Source organism: Triticum aestivum, chromosome 2D, assembly GCF_018294505.1.
Source record: "Triticum aestivum cultivar Chinese Spring chromosome 2D, IWGSC CS RefSeq v2.1, whole genome shotgun sequence".
NCBI classification, from domain to species: domain Eukaryota; kingdom Viridiplantae; phylum Streptophyta; class Magnoliopsida; order Poales; family Poaceae; genus Triticum; species Triticum aestivum.
Window position 1 is genome coordinate 246,033,872 of NC_057799.1, and position 20,212 is coordinate 246,054,083.

Genomic DNA, 20,212 nt, shown 5'->3' on the forward strand with positions numbered 1-20,212 from the left:
TTCATTTGATCCTAGTTGGATTTCATTTGGTGCTAGGGTTTGAACATCCCCATTTAAATTTTAGGCAAAATTTAAACATGATGCAACAACCAAGACTAGTCCACAAACAAGGCTGAAGCTAGGGCTGTGACACCCGGGGCTGAGGAGTCATCCGCCTCGGTCTCCCCTTCGGCCGACTGCTCGACCGCTTCCTCAACAAGGGGGGCCTAGGCGCCGCTGGCTTCCCCTGCAGACCTCGCCCACTCGGTGAACTCTTTCTCTTCTACGGTCGTGTCGGCCTCGTCCTCCATGGTGGCAACGCTGCCGGCCTCCATAGCAAGTGTTGCCTCCTCCGTCCTGGCGGCAATGTACGCCTGCTCTTCCTGAGTGGTGTCGCGGACGAGCAGTGGCTCGTCACGAACATACCTCTCCGACAGGTTGTCAAAGAATGCCTGCACCTGCTCTGCTTCTGGCTCGGCCCAGGTTGGATCGAGGCCGTGCACGTTGAAGTCCGGCATCATGGCGATGATGGCGGTCTGGCAAGAGTTGTTCCTCAATGGGACCAGTCCCGCTGGCAACCCAAACATAGACCCGCAGGCCTTGACGGCCTTGCCGGTCCTCTCGACCCCGCCGGCCTCATCAACCTTGAGCTGAAAAATCCTCTGGCAAAGATGAGCATGCTGCAGCATCGTGAAATTGTGTTTCAGGCCAGGGCGGAGCCTCATGACATCGGCCGTGTTCCTGAAGTCTTAGGCCGGCCTCTCCTTGTTGTGTAGTGGGGCAATCCGGCGGCGGATGAAGTCAACCCGCATCTTCTCGAGGGTGAGCCCGACCGAAGTGAGGCGATGGATCCTGGTGGTGGCGACCGTGAGCTTCTTGTCATCAGCGTCGAGCTCGCCCCAGTCCTTGCTGCGGACCGGCGGCCTCCGACGGACCCAGCTGAAATCCTACGGATCTGCCTCCTCGATCCAGCACCACCGGCCCCGCCACTCATCCCACCTCTCCTTCTGGGCACCCTCTGGGTATGTGCCCCTGCTCTGGGTCCTTGGGATCCAAGTAATACAGCCAGAGATGGCGCCCCCTGGCTGGATGCGAGGGGTGAAGTAATGGCAGAAGAGCGCCGTGCTGGGATGCACTCTAGCAAAGCCCTCACAAATATGGGCAAAGAAGGCCATGCACGCCACAGCGTTCGGCGTGAAATCCAGAAGGTGGAAGCCGTAGGTGTGCATGATGTCATTGAAGAAATCTGAGAAAGGGGGGCAGAGCCCGCAGGAGAAATAATCGACAAAGAAGGGATACCGGTTTCGACCGGCCTCGGCAAAGGAGGCAGGGACTATGCGCTCGCAGGGTGCCCCCACGTCTCCCTTCCCCACAGGGGCCTTAACATGTCCCTGAGGGTGAGCGCATCGACCGTCAAGCTGAAAAGGGCGCGCTGCGTCTGAAGCTCCACCAACTCGCTCTCCGGCGCCTCCTTCCCTCCGTCTTCTTTGGCCGCTACCTTGCCCTTGCTTGTCTTGGGCTCCATGGCGACTAGGAGGGGATGAAGGAACGAGGGAAATGGGGGCGCGGCGGCGGCGAGCAGAGGTGAGAGCTTTGATTTGCGCTTGATGAAGAAGAAGGAAATAGGGGTTCCAAGATTTGAAAGGGCGCAGAGGGTAAATGAGCAGCGCACCTGCGATTTCCTCTTTTTTATGGGGAAGACGCGGGCCGCCTCTTTACTATTTACCACGAGGTGACGCAAGCACGCTGCAATCATCCCACGCATGACCCCCACGTCACGCACTCAATGCAGGTCGTGGGGAAGCACAACTGGCGAGGGAGTTACCGCAACAAAAACTCTGCCACGCGTGCCCGCGCACCATTCTGGGCTTGGCCCAACAACGCCTTGCGCTTGTGTAGCGACCTGACCCAAAATTGGTCAAGTCTCTGTGTAGCTGTACCATCCCAAGATCATGCTGGCACGCACAGTACATTGATGAAAAGATTCAAAGTTCAATCACACCTGAATTTCTTACACGATTCTCATATCGAGTCTTTATTACATCATAATAAATTCGGCCGAAGGCCAACTCATGAGAAATAAACTAAATGTTGCGGAACCGTAGATGATAAGCGAGTCCATCCGACTCCATAGGGCAATCACCGAGCGTAGATTGTAGCCTCACTCCTGGTCAGAAAACTCCTCTGCAACATGAGACGTTGCAACCGTGTAGGTCAGCATTTTGAATATGCCGGCAAGTCATAGAGAGAACAACAATAATAATGCTAACACTATATGCAATATGGCTGTGGGGCTCTAAGTTTTATGTTTTTGCGAAAAAGCCAATTTTTCCCTACAACAAAGGACTTGCTTGCAATTACTACAAAATGTTGGCTGTTAATGAGATGGTTCCGCCAACCAGTGTCTCATACCCGAAATCATTAATAACCCATCAATTAATTAATTATGTTCGGTGTTGAGATTTCCGAAATACTCCAATTCTAGAGGCTCAAATGTCCGTAACTGGGGACACGGCTAATCGATTAGGTTTCTACTCTGCAGAGTCTTCTGCACTTTACCCGCAAGAATCGTTCCCTCCTTTATGTCCTCGCACTGCCTGGTGTTTGAAGATGGGACGAATGAAACATGGTCTTCCGTAGAGTTCCTCTGGGCCACTGCCGGTGCCCATCCATGTCCTACCATTCTTCTACATCTGCTGGCACCGTCCGTCCAGAGTCACGCCTAAGGTCAACCCAGCCATAGCCCATAATGGCTTGCGGCGGCACAGGTAAGCTTCCGGTCAAGGTGTATCCATTCGTCTCTTCGTGGTTGGGCGAAGCTTTCCGCAAGATGTCATGGCGCTTCTCCATGCATCCCGGCCATCCGCTGGTTTCTCCAGGGTGCCCGTCAACCGTCCTCCACCCAGTAATGAATTTGAAGTCCATCTTGAGCTTGAAGTCATGGGGTTGTCAACATCTTGACTCTCACATGCCCCTTATGAATCACTCAACGAACCCCGTCTACGAGCATAGTAAAATAGACTACTCATCCCGCGCAATGGTAACAAGGGGAATTGGGTTCAACCTACCACATGATACTACTCAAGAACACAACTTAAAATTCTCCTACTGCATGCATGGTGGGGAGGAATAGTTCTAATGCAACAAATCATAGGTATTGTAAAACTTGATCAAATGACTTGCCTGGATGATGGTCTTCGAAAACTAGCGAGTCGTAATAGCAGGCTTCGCACTCCGGAAATTCTATTCGAAGCAAACAATGAATACATGAGCATACAACTATATTAACATAACAACAAGCTAACATAAATCACACATAAGCAATCAAACCAAAACCACAAAAAACCAATTGAACTTCAAGTCAACAACTAGCAAGAAAAATAAATAAAATAAACATTTTCTTTTTCTGTAAATAAAAGTTCACCATCTGTAACTACAAAAACTACTCTAAAATAAATTATAACAGAGGTAAAATAAAGCCTTAAATTAACTAGAACAACAGAAAATAGCTGCAAGCTAAAAAAACTAGAAAAGCTTGTTTTCGCGTAAAAACTATTTTTAATAAAGACTAAACATACCCAAATAAATCCCTACTGCTAGGCAAGATCAAAACAAAGGAGTGACAAAAACAATCACTAATAAAGAATAATCCCAGCTCAATTTATAGCAGAAATACTAATATGACTAAAACTAATATAAAATAATTTTTAAAAACTAAAACTTGGCCGAAACTATTTTATACAGAAACTTCAGGAAATTTGCAAACTAGATAAAAAAGAATCAACTAAAAATATCAAATAACCTAAAAGATGTAGATTTTACAAGAACAGAACTATTCTGTTTTAAAAACAGAAACTAAAATAACAAAAAAAACTAAACGAGTTAATGGGCCGAACTGTGGGCGATCTGAAACTAAACAGCGCGCATGCGTTTAAAAGGCTAATATGTCTACGGGCTAAACAGAATAAACCGATTGGCCGGTCTAACTAAAACACAATTAAATAAACCGATCTAACCGGGAATAAATCGAACTAAAACCGATCTAAACAAATAAACCTAACCCTTCGTGTGATCTAATCTAGGCCATACATGCGAGATCCAACGATGGAGGAGCTCGGGCTTACAGCGGACGGCGGCGACGGACAGAGACGACGGCGGCGACTCGGGCGATGGTGGAGGGATGGCTCCGGACGTCGGGGAAGGAGACAGAGGCGTCCGGGCGATGCGGTGGAGCTTGGGGAAGTCGGGGGCGGCCTCGGTGGTGGTTGAAGACGGCGGAGACGAGCGGAACGAGTTCGTCAAGCTCCTGTGCTCGACGTGCTCCGGCGACTGGCGTAGATGCTCGGGCGGCTCCCTGTAGGCGTTGAGAGCGATCAAAAGGGTGTCAGGGAGGTGTAGGAGGTTGAGGGGTTGGTGCTGACAAGGTTTGATGGTAGGGTTTTGCTTACCGGTGGCGGGCGGGGCGGCGAACGGCGGTGGCAGCAGCGAGATTGGAACGGCGAGGGAGCGAGCTATGGTGGCAGTTGGGGCAGGGTTTTTGGGGGGTTCGGAAGAGGAGGTCGTTGGCTATTTATAGGGCAATGTCTTGGAGGAGGGGGCGGCTTCGGAGCGCGATCCTGCGAGGATCGGAACCGCGGAGGCGCTCTGGACATGCTCTGGTTTGGCGTGGCGTGCGCGAGGGGAAAGAGATGAGGGCGGGCCCCGCGGTCAGTGAGAGAGAGAGGGAGAGAAATGAGCGAGCGACCGAGGGAGAGGAGATCGGGTGCGGGGGGCTATGTAACACCCCGGATGTGACTTTCGATATTTGTAACTCCAACTCTTGCCATTTTCGGCTATGTGTTATGATATTCCCTTCGTGGTCGGGTTTTGTCTTTCGTTTTGCATTTAGTTCATGTCATGCATTTCATATCATGTCATCATGTGCATCTCATTTGCATACGTGTTCGTCTCATGCATCCGAGCATTTTCCCCGTTGTCCGTTTTGCAATCCGACACTCCCACATGCACCAGCACACCCCTCTTGTTTTTTTCGTGAGCGGGTGTGAAACGTTCTCGGAATGGACCGAGGTTTGCCAAGTGGCCTTGGTACACCACTTGTAGACCACCTGTCAAGTTTCGTTCCATTTGGAGGTCGTTTGATGCTCCAACGGTTAACCGGGTAACCGCAAAGGCCGTATGGAAGTGTGATGATTTACTATGGAAATTCATTCGTTCATCCTCGTTCGAGTGTTTATTGTGAAGACTATATGTTGCAATTTCTATCCGTTGATTCAACTTGTCTATCTATCTATCAAGATGCTAACAGATGTCACCCTCTTCAGGATGGCTCCGCCAATGCGTCAGAATCCGGAATGCAATGATGGGAGTCAGGCGAACCCTCCGCCACCACCTCCGCCTCCGGAGGCATGGCAAGCTATCATGGCAGCCACCAACGCCAATGCTTAGATGATTTTGCAACTCTTGCAAGAGCGCACCCAAGGGCAAGGCAACCAAGGAAATCAAGGCCAATGCAACAATCAGCCTCACTTCGCTACCCTCAACCAGTTCCTCGCAAATCAGCCGAAGTCTTTCAGCTACTGTGCCGAGGCCATAGAAGCCGATGATTGGCTCGTGGACATCAACAAGCATTTTGAATGTAGCAATGTCAGGCCTGAGGACTTTGTCAAGTTTGCTTCGTTTCAACTCAAGGATCAAGCTGCCGAGTGGTATCAACAATACAAAGATTCCAGAGGAGGTCGTGTGATTACCTGGGATGATTTCCGCCTAGACTTCAAAGCTCACCACATTCCACAAAGTGTTGTTGAGAGCAAGCGTGAGGAGTTCCGCAATCTCAAGCAAGGCAGCATGTCCGTGTATCAATACAATACCCAGTTTCAGAAACTCGCTCGCTTTGCTAAGCAAGACGTTCCTGATGAAAAGAGTTTGATCTATCAATTCAGAGGTGGCCTCAGAGAAGATCTACAATTACCTCTCGTGCTTTTTGAGCCGACCAAGTATGATGATTTCTACAACATGGCACTAAAGCAAGAGGCTGCTCAGCTCAAGTGTGAGGCTTCTAAGAAGAGAGTCAGGGACGCAGTTCAGTCTTCTTCTTCTCCTCACTAGTGGCTGCTAAGCAACAGAAGTTCTGGTTGCCTCCTCCTCCTCCGTTTCGTCAGCCTTTCCAGCAGAAGAACAAAGGTGGCCATGGATCTTCCCACCCACCCAACCCTGGCTATCAGAACAAGTCTCGGAATCAAGCTCCAAGGCCGAATGCTCCTTATCATCGTCCACTCTCAGAGGTGACTTGCAACAAATGTCAGTAGAAAGGTCACTATGCTAACAAGTGCTTCAACCAAAGGCGCCTTCTGCCTCCTCCTCCCGTGAGATCTTCCAGCAATGCAGTGGTCAAGCATAATCCCAAGTCTGCAAAGGTGAACATGATGAATGCAGCTCAAGCGGAGGAATCTACTGATGTGATAATGGGTAATCTTCCTGTTAACGACTTTCCTGCAAAAGTTCTTTTTGACACTGGTGCATCGCATTGTTTCATGTCAAGATCATTTGTTGCAAAGCATGATTTCATTTCGGAAATGTTGGAAAAACCCATGGGAGTTGTTTCTCCGGGCTCTTCTATGAGGGCTACCACAATGATTCCGGATGTTTCTATCAAGATGGGCAACTATAAATTTCTGTCAAAACCTTTTGTTCTTGGCGACTCTGATATTGATCGAATTCTCGGGATGGACTGGCATTCTAAGCACAAGGCTCAACTTGATTGTGCTGCCAGGGAAATCCAATTGACACACTCTTCTAAGGATGTGATCATCTATGCCGCTCGTGATGAGACCATTCGGTTATTCTCTCTCAATGAGAAGGGCGAGCTAGACGCAATCTCTCAGATTCCAGTCATTTGTGAGTACGAAGATGTTTTTCCAGAAGAGCTTCCGGGTATGTCTCCTCACCGGCCAGTCGAGTTCATTATCGATCTTGAGCCCGGCACGGAACCCGTTTGCAACCGTCCATATAAGCTTGGACCCAAGGAACTGAAGGAATTGAAGAAACAACTCGATGAACAAGAGCGTCTCGGTTTGATCAGACCGAGTTCATCTCCGTGGGGTTGTGGTGTTCTTTTTGTCCAGAAGAAGGATGGCACGGACCGACTTTGTGTCGACTACCGTCCATTGAACAAGAAGACAATTAAGAACAAGTATCCACTTCCCAACATCAATGAGCTATTCGAGCAACTTAAAGGTGCTAAAGTCTTCTCCCAGCTTGACCTCCGGATGGGTTATCATCAGATTCGCATTCGTGAAGAAGATATTCCCAAGACAGCATTCAGAACAAGCTTTGGTTCTTACGAATATACTGTCATGTCTTTCGGCCTTGTCAATGCTCCTCCAACATTCTCTCGAATGATGGACTTCATCTTCAACCCCTATACCAATTAATTCGTGCTGGTGTATCTCGATGATATCTTGGTCTTCTCCAAGAATAAGAAGGATCATGCCAAACATTTGCGATTGGTGCTCGACAAGCTCAGAGAGTATCAATTCTATGCGAAGTTTTCCAAATGTGAGTTTTGGCTTGATGAAGTTCTTTACCTTGGACACATCATCTCTGCCAAGGGCATCACTATTAATCCCAAGAAGGTGTCTGCAATTGTGAATTGGGAACCTCCTCAGAATGTCAAGCAGCTCCGTAGTTTTCTTGGTCTTGCAAGCTATTGCCGAAGATTCGTTGAGAATTTCTCTAAGATTGCAAAGCCTCTTTCCAACCTCCTCCAGAAGCATGTGAAGTATGTCTGGACTCCTGAGTGTGATGTTGCTTTCAACACTCTCAAAGAGAAACTCGTCACAGCTCCTGTCTTAACTCCTCCTGACGAATGCAAGCCATTCGAAGTTTTCTGTGATGCTTCTCTTCAGGGTCTCGGTGCTGTGTTAATGCAAGAGAATAAAGTTGTGGCCTATACCTCTCATCAGCTGAAGCCCAACGAAAAGAACTACCCCACTCACGATCTTGAGTTGGCGGAAGTTGTTCATGCATTAATAACATGGAGACATCTCTTGTTGGGAAGGAAAGTGGACATATTCACCAATCACCAGAGTCTCAAGTACATCTTCACTCAGCCCAACCTCAACCTCAGGCAAACTCAATGGGTCGAGATGATTCAAGAGTACAATCCGAGTATTGAATATACTCCAGGCAAGGCCAATGTCATTGCAGATGCTTTGAGCAGGAAGGCTTATTGCAGCAGCTTAATTCTCAAGCCATTCCAACCGGACCTTTGCGAAGCTTTCCGCAAACTCAATCTCCAAGTTGTTCCTCAAGGCTTTCTTGCCAATCTCCAAGTCTCTCCTATCTTAGAAGATCAAATTCGTGAGGCACAACTCCTGGGTACCATGGTGGAGAAGGTGAAACGTGGTATTGACAAGGGTCTTTCCAAATACAAGTGCTATCGCATTGATGACAGAGACACTTTATTCTTCGAGGACCGGATTGTGGTTCCTAAAGGTGATCTAAGGAAGGTCATAATGAACGAGGCGCACAATTCTCTTCTTTCCATTCATCCTGGAAGTACGAAGATGTACCATGACCTCAAGCAGTCGTATTGGTGGACTCGAATGAAGCGAGAGATCGCTCAATTCATGAACGAATGTGATGTCTGTCGAAGGGTGAAAGCGGAACACCAACGACCAGCTGGTCTCCTCCAACCTCTTGCTATTCCAGAATGGAAGTTTGATCATATCGAAATGGACTTCGTGACTGGATTTCCTAAGTCCAAGCGCGGAAATGATGCTATCTTCGTTGTCATCGACAAGCTTACTAAAGTGGCTCATTTCCTTCCAATCAAAGAATCTATCACAGCAGCTCAGTTGGCAGAGCTATACACCTCCAGGATTGTCTCCTTGCACGTCATTCCACAATTGATTTCTTCAGATCATGGAAGCATCTTCACTTCTAAGTTCTGGGACTCCTTTCAGAAGGCCATGGGCACCAACATTCGCTTCAGCACAGCTTTCCATCCTCAAACTAGTGGCCAAGTCGAGCGAGTCAATCAAATCCTTGAAGATATGCTCAGGGCTTGTGTCATTTCCTTTGGCATGAAGTGGGAAGATTGTCTTCCATATGCCGAGTTCTCCTACAACAACAGCTTCCAAGCGAGTTCGGGCAAGGCCCCATTCGAAATTCTCTATGGCAGAAAGTGTCGTACTCCTCTCAATTGGTCAGAGACTGGTGAACGCCAACTTCTTGGCAATGACTTAATCACAGAGGCTGAAGAAATGTGTAAAGTCATCCGTGAAAATCTCAAAGCCGCGCAATCGCGCCAGAAGAGTTACTATGATAGCAAGCACCGTGACTTGGCTTTCGAGATCGGAGACCATGTCTACCTCCGCGTCTCTCCAATGAAAGGCACTCGTCGCTTCGGTATCAAAGGGAAGCTTGCCCCTAGATACGTGGGTCCTTTCAAGATCATTGGCAAAAGAGGCGACCTCGCCTATCAACTTGAGCTTCCCTCCAACTTCGCGAACGTGCACGATGTGTTCCATGTGTCACAGCTTCGCAAGTGCTTCAAGACTCCTGAGCGCACCATCAACTTCGAAGAGATTGACCTCCAAGAAGATCTGTCTTATCATGAGCACCCCGTTGCTATTCTTGAAGAAACTGAGCGCAAGACTCGCAACAAGTCAATCAAATTCCTGAAAGTGAAGTGGTCACACCATTCCGACCGAGAAGCCACCTGGGAGCGCGAGGACCACCTCCGTTCCGAATATCCGGAGTTCTTTCAGTCCTAGATCTCAGGACGAGATCCTCTCGTAGTGGTGGAGTGTTGTAACACCCCGGATGTAACTTTCCATATTTGTAACTCCAACTCTTGCCATTTTCGGCTATGTGTTATGATATTCCCTTCATGGTCGGGTTTTGTCTTTCGTTTTGCATTTTGTTCATGTCATGCATTTCATATCATGTCATCATGTGCATCTCATTTGCATACGTGTTCGTCTCATGCATCCGAGCATTTTCCCCGTTGTCCGTTTTGCAATCCGACACTCCCACATGCACCGGCGCACCCCTCTTGTTTCTTTTTCGTGAGCGGGTGTTAAACATTCTCGGAATGGACTGAGGTTTGCCAAGTGGCCTTGGTACACCACGGGTAGACCACCTGTCAAGTTTCGTTCCATTTGGAGGTCGTTTGATGCTCCAACGGTTAACCGGGTAACCGCAAAGGCCTTTTGTGCGTTGCAGCCATAACCCCATCCAAACAGCCCAATAACCCATCTAAGTCCCCTCCATGCTCTCGGCCGTTCGATCACGATCGTGTCGGCAAAAACCGCACCTCATTTGGAGTCTCCTAGCTCCCTCTACCTATAAATATGTGAGCCTCCCCGAAATCCGCGGTCCAAAAACTCTAGACCCGCTCCCTCCGCGCGCCAGACATGTCCGGTCCGCGCCGGACAAACCCCGCCGCCGCGCCCGCACCAGTCAGACAGTGCCACGTGGCTCCTCGATGCCCACCGCCGCCGACGCCCGCCGAGCCCATCGCCGGCCCTCGCGGGCCCGTACGCGCCGGCCGAACCCGCACCCCGCGCCTGCTTCTCCTCGCCGCCCGACCGCGCGGCTTCCCCGCGCCGCCGCAGCCGCCCTCCCGGCCGCCTCCGTCCGCCCACCGCGCCTCCATGCCGCCGGCCACGCTTCCTCCTCTCCGGCGAGATCCGGTGCCGGCCGGTCGGATCCATGCCTCCCCGACGCTCCCTCGACCTCGCCGGAGGCTCCCTCGGCTCCAACTCCGGCGAGCCGCCGCCGCCTCGATAATCGTGCCCGGAACCCTAGATTTGGAGAAGGTTGATTTTCCCCCTCTGTTTTCTGCCAAGTCCCGAATTGCTTATATTATGTGGCTCTGTTCATCGTGTCATATCTCATTGCATACTGCTCCGTTTTGCGTGCATGATATATCGAAATGTTCATCAGGAGATGCTCTTCATTTTGTCCCATTGTGACCTTCTTGTTTGAGTTCATCTTGATGCCCAAATCTCTGATGCAATAGTGCTATATGTTGTTTACTGCTGTTATTTATCAGAACTTGATGTTTTGTTATTTTTGTTGCATTTGATGTGTGCATCTTATGGGCATGAGCTCTACAGGTGTTTTGATCTATGCCATGCCATCTTTACAGAGGTGTATGCCATGTGTTTTGTGATCTATGGGTGACTAGCACAAGCATGCAAACTAGGCTTCGTGATGTTTCTGTTTCAGGGAACTAGGATTTTCACTGTCATGTTACTGCTGTTATTTTGTTGCTATGTATCCTTTGGCTACAGTGAGATCCATGCTTCCTCTTGGTATGTTCAGTAAGGATGTTTTGTAGATATCGTTGTGTTCTATCCATCCATGGCCCCTGTTTGCAATTATGGTGTGCCCTAGCATGTCTTAATCTTGCTCTAATTTTGCTATAAATTATTCCTGGCAGATTGTTAACATGATATTCAATTTTGCCAAGGTTGTTGTAGTTGATCCATACATGCTATGAACTTGATCTTGCCATGGTTAGCTTCATAAACATGCCATATTGCTGTATGTATGCTTGTCTTGTCATGCATTTCTTTTGGTGAGTGAATCAAGCTCACCAAGATGCCTCATAATTCTGTTTACAGCCATGCTCTGTTTTCTGCCAAGTCTGAAATCTGTTAACGAAACTTGCTATGTTTACATGGGTTGCCATGATATCTTCTGTTCCTTTTGGCTCATGGTCAGTAAGGGACTTTTGTTCTATGCATTTAGTAGATTCATGCCATGCCTTGTTTTGCTATGTTAAGTTCCTGTAGCATGTGTTTTCTTGCTCTGAACATTGCTACCTGATGCTGTTTCAGCCATGTCCAGTAATTTCACCAAGTCTGTGAACCTGATATCTTTTGCACTTTTGCCATGCTTGTTTGAGCCTGTTATGTTGTGATCTAGCCGTAGCTCAGTGTTCATCTTTTGTCAAGCATCTCCTGTAGATTACTGCCATATGCTTTGTTGCTATGTTGGAGTGCTGTAGCATAGTTACTTGATGTATTCTAAGTGCTATCATGCTGTTAATCGCAGATTCGTGTCATTCTTGTTTTGCTTGCCATTTGCAAACCGTGCATCCGTTTCCGGTGATCTTTATATCGATTTCGACCGAAATCATCTCATCTTTCCAGTGGCATACTTGGTTTGCCAAGTTACTGCCTTGTTCATCCTTTTTCTTCCGGAGCACGCATATGCATCGCATATCATATCTCGCATATCATGCATGTTTTGCATCATGTTGCTTGTGCATTTCCCGTGATTGATTGTGGTTCCATTGCTTGTGTTCTTGCTGTGGGTAGAGCCGGGAGACGAGTTCGTGAACGAGGAACCTGTTGAGTACGCTTACGAGGATCAAGCTTTCGACAACTCTGAGAACCTTGCAGGCAAGATGACCATACCCTCGAAATCACTTCTATCTTTGCTTTGCTAGTTGTTCGTTCTATTGCTATGCTGCGCTACCTACCACTTGCTATATCATGCCTCCCATATTGCCATGTCAAGCCTCTAACCATCCTTTCCTAGCAAACCGTTGTTTGGCTAAGTTACCGCTTTTGCTCAGCCCTTCTTATAGCGTTGCTAGTTGCAGGTGAAGTTGAAGTTGGTTCCATGTTGGAACATGGATATTTTGGAATATCACAATATCTCTTATTTAATTAATGCATCTATATATTTGGTAAAGGGTGGAAGGCTCGGCCTTATGCCTGGTGTTTTGTTCCACTCTTGCCGCCCTAGTTTCCGTCATACCGGTATTATGTTCCTTGAGTTTGCGTTCCTTACGCGGTTGGGTGATTTATGGGACCCCCTTGACAGTTCGCCTTGAATAAAACTCCTCCAGCAAGGCCCAACCTTGGTTTTACCATTTGCCACCTAAGCCTTTTTCCCTTGGGTTTTCGCGAGCCCGAGGGTCATCTTTATTTAAACCCCCGGGCCAGTGTTCCTCTGAGTGTTGGTCCAAACTAGAGCACCGTGCGGGACCGTCCCTTGGCAACTTGGGTTACGTTGGTACCTGTACGCTTAGCTTATCCGGTGTGCCCTGAGAACGAGATATGTGCAGCTCCTATCGGGATTTGTCGGCACATCGGGCGGCTTTGCTGGTCTTGTTTTACCATTGTCGAAATGTCTTGTAAACCGGGATTCCGAGACTGATCGGGTCTTCCCGGGAGAAGGTTTATCCTTCGTTGACCGTGAGAGCTTATAATGGGCTAAGTTGGGACACCCCTGCAGGGTATTATCTTTCGAAAGCCGTGCCCGCGGTTATGAGGCAGATGGGAATTTGTTAATGTCCGGTTGTAGAGAACTTGACACTTGACTTAATTAAAATACATCAACCGTGTGTGTAGCCGTGATGGTCTCTTCTCGGCGGAGTCCGGGAAGTGAACACGGTTTGAGTTATGCATGAACGTAAGTAGTTTCAGGATCACTTCTTGATCATTTCTAGCTTCGCGACCGTTGCGTTGCTTCTCTTCTCGCTCTCATTTGCGTATGTTAGCCACCATATATGCTTAGTGCCTGCTGCAGCTCCACCTCATTACACCATCCTTTCCTATAAGCTTAAATAGTCTTGATCTCGCGGGTGTGAGATTGCTGAGTCCTCGTGACTCACAGATTCTACCAAAACAGTTGCAGGTGCCGACGATGCCAGTGCAGATGACGCAACCGAGCTCAAGTGGGAGTTCGACGAGGAACGTGGTCGTTACTATGTTTCTTTTCCTGATGATCAGTAGTGGAGCCCAGTTGGGACGATCGGGGATCTAGCATTTGGGGTTATCTTATTTTCATTTGGATTTGACCGTAGTCGGTCTATGTGTGGATTTTGGATGATGTATGAATTAATTTATGTATTGTGTGAAGTGGCGATTGTAAGCCAACTCTCGTTATCCCATTCTTGTTCATTACATGGGATTGTGTGAAGATGACCCTTCTTGCGACAAAACCACAATGCGGTTATGCCTCTAAGTCGTGCCTCGACACGTGGGAGATATAGCCGCATCGTGGGCGTTACAAGTTGGTAATCAGAGCCATCCCCGACTTAGGAGCCCCCTGCTTGATCGAATCGCTGGCGTTGTTGAGTCTAGAACAAAAATGTTTTGAGTCTTAGGATTATATATATCGGAGAGTAGGATTCTTTTTACTCCTCAGTCCCTTCGTCGCTCTGGTGAGGCCTCCTGACGTAGAAGTTTTGACTCTTCTCTCCTCAAATTTCACTAAAATTTTTTAGGATCACGCGGGTATCTTGGAATCGTTCCGATGGTTTTGTGACGAGAACATTGTTCTTGGTGCCTCCTGACATTTAGGGGTTGTGGCAGTGTCCCGGGGAGTTGAGCTCCGAGGTGTTGTCGTCACAATTTTATCGTTGCAGTTCTGGAATACCTGAGTTTCGCCGACATCGAAAATCTCTTTTATGCAGTTGTTGGTGAGATCACCTCGACGCCACCCAGTACTGGGGCGGGAGTTCGGGAGTATTGCCATAACTCGTATAACGGATGCTTTTCGAAGGTTGAGGTACACGATTTCCGAAGGTTTCTTGGTTATGTGTTGACGGATGGATACAGCTGGATCTAGGGATTGCTAGTTTGGGTGATATATTTTGTGTCCCCTGTATCCCCAACACCAGATTGCATAACCAGAAAGTTTCGGGAGTTTATAGGTGGGATTCAAGTAGCTCTTAGCATTTCTTCCCGCAGATATTTGGTTTGTGATTGGGTAATCCTTACCACTTATTTGTTCCAGTCGTACCTTGTTATTTATTCATCAATCTCTTATCAAGTGGCTTCTCACCTTATGGAAGTGTGATGATTTACTATGGAATTCATTCGTTCATCCTCGTTCGAATGTTTATTGTGAAGACTATATGTTGCAATTTCTATCCGTTGATTCAACTTGTCTATTTGTCTATCAAGATGCTAACGGATGTCACCCTCTTCAGGATGGCTCCGCCAACGCGTCAGAATCCGGAACGCAATGAGGGGAGTCAGGCGAACCCTCCGCCACCACCTCCGCCTCCGGAGGCATGGCAAGCTATCATGGCAGCCACCAACGCCAATGCTCAGATGATTTTGCAACTCTTGCAAGAACGCACCCAAGGGCAAGGCAATCAAGGAAATCAAGGCCAAGGCAACAATCAGCCTCATTTCGCTACCCTCAACCAGTTCCTCGCAAATCAGCCGAAGTCTTTCAGCTACTGTGCCGAGGCCACAGACGCCGATGATTGGCTCGTGGACATCAACAAGCATTTTGAATGTAGCAATGTCAGGCCTGAGGACTTTGTCAAGTTCGCTTCTTTTCAACTCAAGGATCAAGCTGCCGAGTGGTATCAACAATACAAAGATTCCAGAGGAGGTCATGTGATTACCTGGGATGATTTCCGCCGAGACTTCAAAGCTCACCACATTCCACAAAGTGTTGTTGAGAGCAAGCGTGAGGAGTTCCGCAATCTCAAGCAAGGCAGCATGTCCGTGTATCAATACAATACCCAGTTTCAGAAACTCGCTCGCTTCGCTAAGCAAGATTTTCCTGGTGAAAAGAGTATGATCTATCAATTCAGAGGTGGCCTCAGAGAAGATCTGCAATTACCTCTCGTGCTTTTTGAGCCGACCAAGTATGATGATTTCTACAACATGGCACAGAAGCAAGAGGCTGCTCAGCTCAAGTGCGAGGCTTCTAAGAAGAGAGTCAGGGACGCAGTTCAGTCTTCTTCTTCCTCACTAGTGGCTGCTAAGCAACAGAAGTTCTGGTTGCCTCCTCCTCCTCCGTTTGGTCAGCCTTTCCAGCAAAAGAACAAAGGTGGCCATGGATCTTCCCACCCACCCAACCCTGGCTATCAGAACAAGTCTCATAATCAAGCTCCAAGGCCGAATGCTCTTTATCATCGTCCACTCTCAGAGGTGACTTGCAACAAATGTCAGTAGAAAGGTCACTATGCTAACAAGTGCTTCAACCAAAGGCGCCTTCTGCCTCCTCCTCCCGTGAGATCTTCCAGCAATGCGGTGGTCATGCATAATCCCAAGTCTGCAAAGGTGAACATGATGAATGCAGCTCAAGCGGGGGAATCTACTGATGTGATAATGGGTAATCTTCCTGTTAACGACTTTCCTACAAAAGTTCTTTTTGACACTGGTGCATCGCATTGTTTCATGTCAAGATCATTTGTTGCAAAGCATGATTTCATTTCGGAAATGTTGGAAAAACCCATGGGAGTTGTTTCTCCAGGCTCTTCTATGAGGGCTACCTCAATGATTCCGGATGTTTCTATCAAGATGGGCAACTATAAATTTCTGTCTAAACCTTTTGTTCTTGGCGACTCTGATATTGATCTAATTCTCGGGATGGACTGGCTTTCTAAGCACAAGGCTCAACTTGATTGTGCTGCCAGGGAAATCCAATTAATACACTCTTCTGAGGATGTGATCATCTATGCCGCTCGTGATGAGACCATTCGGTTATTCTCTCTCAATGAGAAGGGCGAGCTAGACGCAATCTCTCAGATTCCAGTCGTTTGTGAGTACGAAGATGTTTTTCCAGAAGAGCTTCCGGGTATGCCTCCTCACCGGCCAGTCGAGTTCGTTATCGATCTTGAGCCTGGCACGGAACCCGTTTGCAAGCGTCCATACAAGCTTGGACCCAAGGAGCTGAAGGAATTGAAGAAACAGCTCGATGAACAAGAGCGTCTGGGTTTGATCAGACCGAGTTCATCTCCATGGGGTTGTGGTGTTCTTTTTGTCCAGAAGAAGGATGGCACGGACCGACTTTGTGTCGACTACCGTCCATTGAACAAGAAGACAATCAAGAACAAGTATCCACTTCCCAACATCAATGAGCTATTCGAGCAACTTAAAGGTGCTAAAGTATTCTCCAAGCTTGACCTTCGTATGGGTTATCATCAGATTCGCATTCGTGAAGAAGATATTCCCAAGACAGCATTCAGAACAAGCTTTGGTTCTTATGAATATACTGTCATGTCTTTCGGCCTTGTCAATGCTCCTCCAACATTCTCTCGGATGATGAATTTCATCTTCAACCCCTATACCAATGAATTCGTCCTGGTGTATCTCGATGATATCTTGGTCTTCTCCAAGAATAAGAAGGATCATGCCAAACATTTGCGATTGGTGCTCGACAAGCTCAGAGAGTATCAATTCTATGCGAAGTTTTCCAAATGTGAGTTTTGGCTTGATGAAGTTCTTTACCTTGGTCATATCATCTCTGCCAAGGGCATCGCTGTTAATCCCGAGAAGGTGTCTGCAATTGTGAATTGGGAACCTCCTCAGAATGTCAAGCAGCTCCGCAGTTTTCTTGGTCTTGCAAGCTATTGCCGAAGATTCGTTGAGAATTTCTCTAAGATTGCAAAGCCTCTTTCCAACCTCCTCCAGAAGCATGTGAAGTATGTCTGGACTCCTGAGTGTGACGTTGCTTTCAACACTCTCAAAGAGAAACTCGTCACAGCTCCTGTCTTAACTCCTCCTGACGAATCCAAGCCATTCGAAGTTTTCTGTGATGCTTCTCTTCAAGGTCTCGGTGCTGTGTTAATGCAAGAGAAGAAAGTTGTGGCCTATACCTCTCGTCAGTTGAAGCCCAACGAAAAGAACTACCCCACTCACGATCTTGAGTTGGCGGCAGTTGTCCATGCATTAATAACATGGAGACATCTCTTGTTGGGAAGAAAAGTGGACATATTCACCGATCACAAGAGTCTCAAGTACATCTTCACTCAGCCCAACCTCAACCTCAGGCAAACTCGATGGGTCGAAATGATTCAAGAGTACAATCCGAGTATTGAATATACTCCAGGCAAGGCCAATGTCATTGCAGATGCTTTGAGCAGGAAGGCTTATTGCAACAGCTTAATTCTCAAGCCATTCCAACCGGACCTTTGTGAAGCTTTCCGCAAGCTGAATCTCCAAGTTGTTCCTCAAGGCTTTCTTGCCAACCTCATAGTCTCTCCTACTTTGGAAAATCAAATTCGTGAGGCACAACTCCTGGATACCATGGTGAAGAAGGTGAAACGTGGTATCGACAAGGGTCTTTCCAAATACAAGTGCTATCGCATTGATAACAGAGACACTTTATTCTTCGAGGACCGGATTGTGGTTCCTAAAGGTGATCTAAGGAAAGTCATTATGAACGAGGCGCACAATTCTCTTCTTTCCATTCATCCTGGAAGTACGAAGATGTACCATGACCTCAAGCAGTCGTATTGGTGGACTCGAATGAAGCGAGAAATCGCTCAATTCGTGAATGAATGTGATGTCTGTCGAAGGTGAAAGCAGAACACCAACGACCAGCTGGTCTCCTCCAACCTCTTGCTATTCCAGAATGGAAGTTTGATCATATCGAAATGGACTTCGTGACTGGATTTCCCAAGTCCAAGCGCGGAAATGATGCTATCTTCGTTGTCATCGACAAGCTTACTAAAGTGGCTCATTTCCTTCCAATCAAAGAATCTATCACAGCAGCTCAGTTGGCAGAGCTATACACCTCCAGGATTGTCTCCTTGCACGGCATTCCACAATTGATTTCTTCAGATCGTGGAAGCATCTTCACTTCTAAGTTCTGGGACTCCTTCCAGAAGGCCATGGGCACCAACATTCGCTTCAGCACAGCTTTCCATCCTCAAACTAGTGGCCAAGTCGAGCGAGTCAATCAAATCCTTGAAGATATGCTCAGGGCTTGTGTCATTTCCTTTGGCATGAAGTGGGAAGATTGTCTTCCATATGCCGAATTCTCCTACAACAACAGCTTCCAAGCGAGTTCGGGCAAGGCCCCATTCGAGATTCTCTATGGCAGAAAGTGCCGTACTCCTCTCAATTGGTCAGAGACTGGTGAACGCCAACTTCTTGGCAATGACTTAATCACAGAGGCTGAAGAAATGTGTAAAGTCATCCGTGAAATCTCAAAGCCGCGCAATCGCGCCAGAAGAGTTACTATGATAGTAAGCACCGTGATTGGCTTTCGAGATCGGAGACCATGTCTACCTCCGCGTCTCTCCAATGAAAGGCACTCGTCGCTTCGGTATCAAAGGGAAGCTTGCCCCTAGATACGTGGGTCCTTTCAAGATCATTGGCAAAAGAGGCGACCTCGCCTATCAACTTGAGCTTCCCTCCAACTTCGCGAACGTGCACGATGTGTTCCACGTGTCACAGCTTCGCAAGTGCTTCAAGACTCCTGAGCGCACCATCAACTTCGAAGAGATTGACCTCCAAGAAGATCTGTCTTATCATGAGCACCCCGTTGCTATTCTTGAAGAAACTGAGCGCAAGACTCGCAACAAGTCAATCAAATTCCTGAAAGTGAAGTGGTCGCACCATTCCGACCGAGAAGCCACCTGGGAACGCGAGGACCACCTCCGTTCCGAATATCCGGAGTTCTTTCAGTCCTAGATCTCGGGACGAGATCCTCTCGTAGTGGTGGAGTGTTGTAACACCCCGGATGTAACTTTCCATATTTGTAACTCCAACTCTTGCCATTTTCGGCTATGTGTTATGATATTCCCTCCGTGGTCGGGTTTTGTCTTTCGTTTTGCATTTTTTTCATGTCATGCATTTCATATCATGTCATCATGTGCATCTCATTTGCATACGTGTTCGTCTCATGCATCCGAGCATTTTCCCCGTTGTCCGTTTTGCAATCCGACACTCCCACATGCACCGTGGCACCCCTCTTGTTTTTTTTCTTGAGCGGGTGTTAAACTTTCTCGGAATGGACCGAGGTTTGCCAAGTGGCCTTGGTACGCCACGGGTAGACCACCTGTCAAGTTTCGTTCCATTTGGAGGTCGTTTGATGCTCCAATGGTTTACCGGGTAACCGCAAATGCCTTTTGTGTGTTGCAGCCAAAACCCCATCCAAACATCCCAATAACCCATCCAAGCCCCCTCCATGCTCTCGGTCGTTTGATCACGATCGTGTGGGAGAAAACCGCACCTCATTTGGAGTCTCCTAACTCCCTCTACCTATAAATATATGAGCCTCCCCGAAATCCCGCAGTCCAAAAACCCTAGCCCCGCTCCCTCCACGTGCCGAACACGTCCGGTCCGCGCCGGACAAACCCCGCCGCTGCGCCCGCACCAGTCAGACAGTGCCACGTGGCTCCTCGCCGCCCACCGCCGCCGAGCCCATCGCCGGCCCCCGCGGGCCCCTACGCCGCCGCCCGAACCCGCACCCCGCGCCTGCTTCTCCTCGCCGCCCGATGCCGCCGCGGCTTCCC